Genomic DNA, 7,063 nt, shown 5'->3' on the forward strand with positions numbered 1-7,063 from the left:
AAAAGAGAGGCAATTTTTTTCTAAATAACTATGCGGAGGCTAAAATTGGGGAGCTAGAATCTAAGCTAACATTGAGAAAGTCTCAAAGCTTTAGTGTTGGACCCATCCCATAGGCCTAAGACACACACATTCTTATTAAATTAGATTTAAGTGAATTGTGAGATACACACATGTCCTTATTGAGCAACTGGCGCTGCTGCCATTGAGAAACAGGAGGATCTTGATGCTTTTAGCAGTATAAAGTGGGATTGGCAATAAGATATTCCTCCACCATCTTGAACAAAGTACTGATCTTGGCCTTCATCATGGGGAACGCCAGGGAGGCTATCATACTTGCAGGTAGTGGTTGTAATCGTTCCACCCCCTGCTTTGGGGGCCAATTTAACTGTGTATCTTATTGAAGCTGCCTTTGTCCCAATCAAACCTCCTTCCACTTGGCTGAAACTGTAAACCATGTTGGCCTCATCAACTAAGTCCACCTTCTCTTTCACATAGGTAAAATCCCTGTTGGCTGCAATAACAAATTTATATCATATTACTATCAATATCTTCACATCTTTCTACTCTTACTTCCATCTAAAAGCATTTATCTAATCAAAAACAATATCTTCAAATGCTAATTTACAAAATTTGATTAATATCTAATGATTGAACGTAAACAGCAGGCACATTTTATTTAGAAGCCAAATCTTACCTGCAGTGAAGTTGACTTGTCTAATGGTGCCAACTCCTCCATCTCCTTGAACAAGTGTGATTCCCGATATGATCTCTGGAACTAGCTTTGGCAATAAGTTGTTGGCGTCCTTCACATTTGCATTCCACAGCCTTTTTGCCTCCACTGGAGACTCTATTTCAATACTGTAGCTTCTCTCACCTCAAGATTTCTACTACACCTCTTCTTACAAATGCTTGCCTTCTTTTGGAGTAGAATGAGGTGATGTATGGTATTTATAGAGTGAATAACAAGAGTTGTTCATCTTCTAGTATGAAACTGACTTTTCAGGCAAATCCAAACGATGAATGCGGCATCTTTCTTGGTGAGAAAAGCAGACACAAAAAAACAAAAAGACCAGCCAAACAAAAGATGTTTTTTAAGGAAATCAATTGGACTTTAGCTTACTCTATTCAGAAGATCCTTATCACAAGTTCTGAAAGTTTGTTAATGGTCAAAGGGAAACCCATGTTTGTTCTAGAAGCTTCCTGGCCCCACACTCATTAAATTCCATATGATATCTATCGCTACTGATATCTTAGGATGTGCGTAGGCCAGCAAACGAATATTATCTATGACCACAATTTCTTAAATTTATATTTTATAATTATTTATAAGTAATGTTAAATAATAATATTTATTAAATTTAAAATGTCATGACTAATCTTTATCAATTTCATTTTTAAGGGTATAATAGATGAGTTTGTACCAACTAGCAATTGTATGTTGGTGTGTAATAGGTAATAACATTGGACAAAACAATAAAGAAGGGAAATAGAAGAATAGCAGAGAAAACAATTTGATAAATTGACACATTATAGTTCATTTTTTTTAATGAAGTTAAACAAGTTTGGTGTTTTTTCATATAGAGATAATTCATTTATCAGCAAAAGAAGGTGATTGGACTGAAAGATAGGAAGATTGAAATGTTAGAATTTGTAGTATATATAAACATGGAAATATGATCAATGACTAATAGTGTTTTTCTAAAAATATGTTCAAAATGCACAATATAATTGTAAACATTATAGAATTGAACATAAGGTTTACATTTACAATTTCCTTGGAATGTCTCAAGCAAATGCATAATTAATATATAAAAAGTAGGTCCTACAAATCTTTTCATATCTTCCACATCTTCCTCATTCATACCATTCTTTTGAACACCTCAGATACTATTGCAAACACCACAAATTTTTCAAATAGAATTCTATAAAACATTTTCCATATAATTCCAAATACTATGGAATTGAAAATGTGTTCTACATTAATTTTGATTAAAAGATAAGAGTTTGTTTAATCAATTATGTAAGATTTTAAAATTTCATAAAAGTTTTACATTCATTATATATAGAAGCATGAGAACATCATAAAATTGTTAATGTTTGATAATACAGGCTTGGTAAGATTAAGAAGATAGGTATAAGTATTGTAGAAATAGAAGTTGTAACAAGCCTGGAGTTTTGTAGCTATGGTTGATTGCCTAAAGAGTTTACATTTGATAATGTTGTCAAGCATGTAATTTCTTCTTTTCGTCAAGAAAAATATGGGTTTTGTTGTATGCATGCATATCTTTGGAATGTGAAGAGAGGGTGAATGTAAATACTTGCAAGTTCACAGGCCCTTGAAATAGCTATGAATGTCAAGCCTTTTCGATCAATTTTGTTGATGTTGATTGTTGCTCTTTGATGTGTGAGCCCTTGTGATTTGTGTATTGTTAAGCCCCGTGCCATTTTTAGTGGTATCTGATGTTGAAGACCACGAATTATTACAGTTACAGGAATATTTTTTGGGTTGTTTTAATCCCAAATTGGGCCTATGTAATTTTGAATTGAACAACAATAAGTAAGGGAAGTTGAGGTGGTTTTTCACCATAATTGTATACAATTGCTTTGACTTGTCCAAGTGCACCATTGAGAAGTCATGTTTCCACCCATGGATTTGTACATAACATAACTTATTGGTCGATACATAAGAAGATATTAGACTAAAGTTGTTCTTCATCTAGATTGGAGCAAGTGAATCCCCTGAGTTGTTATGCAGTAGATAGGCCAACAGGCTTTGCTAAAGACAACAACATGCATTTATTATGAAATGGCACCATTTCATTTGCTACAAATAGATTTATTGACGATACGAAAATGGTTTTCTTTGTAGAGGTGAGTGAGGAACTTAAGTGAGACATTAGAAGTTGTGAGTCTGCAATTGCAAGTTCTGCATTTCGTAAATTTGAGAGAAGTGCATGAAAAGCAATTTGGACAAGTTGCTCTCCAATTTGATGAAATATTTTATTCAATGTTACAATTGTATTGAAGCTACGCCATAGTGTACCTACATAGGAAGTTGAAGCATACATATTTGAATGTCCTTGACAGGTGGCAGTTGGCCCAAGTCACCAAAGAGCATGATTGAGCATCCTCCAAATGGGATTTGGTTATGGGCAGGGAATACCTCATGTAACCTAATATAAATGAATTATATCAAATTTGGACCAATGAAGCTCATTTCAGCAATTAGAATGTAATAAATGAAGTACATGCTTTCCTGGAAGGTTGCCAATTTTTGTCCTTGTAAATGGACCATTTCTTTGATTAGAATTTGAAGGGCAAAATGAAATGTTGGTGCTTGTATGTTGAATGTTATGACACCAGTTGGCGCAAGGAGTAGTAATGGTGATTGTTCGTTTGGTGCTAATCTCATGAGTGTAGGCTTTATGCTTGTTATCAGGTGTGACTTTCATGTGCCTGCAGTTCCTTGAACAATAATTTTCAATGGTAGTTGTACAGTATTGGCATGTAGATGTAAAATAACTATATCATATGCCTTTTTTTGTTGTATAGATAGGCTATAATGGGTCGTCTGATTGAGGACATGATGGGCTTGAAATGTTAGCTAATTGAAGTGTATGAAACTAGTAGCTATCACTTTTTATTGTGGACTTAAGTGGTGTTCAACCCAATCATTGTTCAAGTCAATGTCACCTTGGCCAGGCATATCAAATTCATCTGGGTGAATAGGAAGCCTAGGGTATAAAGCTGATAGGACTTGACATTCATTAAGAAATTTTTCTTGCATTCCTTCAGGCTCACTTGAAGGAGTGCTTGCATTAGTTTCATCAATTGCTTGTGAAGTTGTATGTCATACATGTCATGGATGGTAGTTGTGTAAGAACCTCTCCCATTGTGTTTTTATTTCATCATCTAATGAAGCAAAATATAGTTGAATGTTGCATAATGGGTGGTACAATATTAGTTCACTCCAACAAAATGTTTGAAAACATTTGTCCTCCTTTTTAGGAATGGATGTGAATCGAGGGGATACTTGAACAATGACTGGTCTAGGTCACTCTTTCCATTGATCATGCTTTCAAGATGCATTGAAGGACCATCTTTCAGTTACTTCGATAAGAAACATTGTCTCTAGATGTATAGGTTGTGCCATGTAAGATGCAATATAATTTGGGTATGTGGTCGTGTCTGTGGGTGAGATTGATACACGTTGCAAGTTTTTTTAATTTACATTTAAAGAAATAACTTTTTTGCTAGAGAGGGATAGTGGTAGCTTTAGTAGAAGGTCGCAGCTCTCTTGAGCACCTTTATCATGGTTGACATTGTTGTCAAGAAGCATCTTTCAAAAAGCATTAGGAGCTGGCCTATCAGACTCAAAGTTGGTTGAAATGCGAAACAACATTGCATGGCATGTTTCAGATTTGTTTTTAGTTTTAGTTGCATATTTTGCAATATATTTGATCAAAGTATCAATTGAGAGAACAATTTGACAATCTGCATTGGCCCTCTATATAAAGAGAATGAATGGGTTGTGAATATTTCGGAAGTCATCATTGACAGTAGGGGTGTGCTTAGGTTAGCTATTTTCAACATTAGAAAGACTTGACTTTTCATAAATGCTCCAAGGGGCTTTGTAATGACATACAAGAGTCACCCCCATGTTTAGATAGTACACTTTGTATGTCATTGTACACAATTGACCAATTCATAATAGTCAATGGAAGGATCAATTGATGCAATCATTCTTGTATCCATCAAGCAAGGGTCATCAATAATAGATCAATGAAGTATTCAGTTTCTCAATTCAAGTGTTCATGGGTTCCATACAAAGACATATCTATCAAAGCAATCAACTACATTTTGTATTGATAAAATTTTAATCCATTGTAATGTGTCAATGCCAGGTGCTTGTTGTAGCTGGATGAAAGAATTTATGTGGAGGGATTTTTTTCCTAAAAATGTCATAATTTTTTAATATTAAATAAAACCCTACAACAATGATAAAATCAACCATGATAAAAAGTGACACGAAAAATGAAACGTTGAAATTTTGGTAGTTGAGATCATTCCACTCTAAAATGGTCATTGATGAGAAACAAATAAGTCGATTTGACCCCTTTGATTCGAAGAATGAGTTTTCTATAAGTTTGTTCAATCTAAAAAATTAATTTTTTTTAATGAAATTATTATCAGTTCATATTGTCAATGATGTGAAACCTTAGAAAAGTATATTTTTTTAAAAATGAGACAAACCAAACCAAGCATTTTACATATGTTGCATTAAAGTAAATGTAAAATGCATGGAGATGAAAGAAACAATGAACAAAAATTACAAAATTAGTTTGTTTCAGTATAAATGCAAGCCCATAACACTCACAAAATACGAAAAAATAAAACCAAGAACTTGTATTAAAACAAAGACTTTTTAAAAACAATTTAACTCATTTATCTCCCTAGAAAGTAATGGTGATAAAATTGATAGTAAGAAAAAGTTGAATATGTGTGTATTCATGATCTGATTCATTCAGATTCATTGTTGACAGCTTGGGAATATTTTTTAGAGAAGAAAGGATCACATAGATTGAACATGATCTTTGTTTCAATAAAGAAAACTCAAGATGTACAATTGTTAAATAATATCCACCAAATATTTTGAAACCCTAGCAAAGGAACCAATCTTTACAGTTGTTGGTTCAATCAGTTTATAATAAGTGAAATAGGGAGTAGATAAACACAAAGTTATCATCCCAATACCAAATATTTTGAAACCCTAGCAAAGGAACCAATCTTTACAGTTTTTGGTTCAATCAGTTTATAATAAGTGAAATAGGGAGTAGATAAACACAAAGTTGTCATCCCAATAAATAAATCCAGAAAAAAATATAGTGTTCATTTCCAAGACTGAGAAAAGTTGCAACTGAAATATTAACAAATAAAAGGAAAAAAAAACAGCCAGGACAAAATCAATGGAGAGGATGCAAGCAGATTAATATAATATTGATTGTTCATCTGTAACTACAAATGATGCCCATGAAAAATCAAACCATTAAAATTAAAAAATTATTCTAATATAAAATATGTTGTTTGAAATTATGAGTAAATCATAAGTTGTTATTGGCTTATTGGTTTCATCGCCTAAACATGGCAAGATTTTATGTAACTTACACTAAAATATATTATATAACGTGATTATATCTATGAAACACATGCATGCATTCCATGTTTGGAGCTGCATGTTTGTCAGGATTCCTATAAGTTATAGGTAAGAAAATAAAGGTTTGCAAGCTACATTATGCGTATTACATAAGATAGTCAAAAGAAAATTGCAGCTATTGAAATAACAGAAAACTGAAATATATATTATGCTTATTAACGAAGATTGAAAGGAAATTGCAATTGTTGAAGTAACAGAAAAGTGATAGATTTTAGATGTTTTGAAAAGGAAATTGAATCAGGAGGATACCTCTTTCCAAAGTGTAACAAGTCGATGACAAAGTGTAGCAACACCTTGCTAAGGCAGAAACTACATGGAGAGAAATGAGAATTAAATTTAAGCAAAGATGACCACTATTTGTCAGGATTATGTTCAAGAAAAACAATGCAGGTATGTTTTTAAAACCTAATTCAATGAAGACTCTACATCTTTGAAACTAAACCAACAACTTGTTTTTAGGAAGTGTAAACAAATGGTAACTAGTGCAATTGACAAGGACATGGGATGTTACCCACTTGGCTGGTTACTCCAGTATGACAAAATCTTTTATGAACCACCACCATATTGCACATCCAACATTTGCAAGTAATAAGTAATATTGTATGGGCTCCTTAATGTGAAACTACTGGTGTCACAATTGATTAGAAAAGTAGGTAGGGTGCACCATACAAGAATGGTTGCATGGATGTGACAAAATGAATTATTGCTCAAAGATTGTCCTTACAACGCCGAAATACTATCCAAATTCTATGACAAAAGCAGAGGACTATCCTTCATACAGTAAGAGAGAGTCCACAATCTATGATAGAAAGAAGATCATTAGTGTATCATAGTTTTATCCATTAATTA

The 7,063-nt window shown here is 33.1% G+C and overlaps 1 pseudogene; it reads right to left on the minus strand.

The window, feature by feature from the left end:
- Positions 1–229: 229 nt before the first annotated feature.
- On the minus strand, positions 230–2,445 carry LOC131079560 (major strawberry allergen Fra a 1.06-like; annotated as a pseudogene).
- Between the last annotated feature and the right edge of the window lie 4,618 nt (positions 2,446–7,063).

This window comes from Cryptomeria japonica, chromosome 5 (genome assembly GCF_030272615.1).
Source record: "Cryptomeria japonica chromosome 5, Sugi_1.0, whole genome shotgun sequence".
Classification (NCBI taxonomy): Eukaryota; Viridiplantae; Streptophyta; class Pinopsida; order Cupressales; family Cupressaceae; genus Cryptomeria; species Cryptomeria japonica.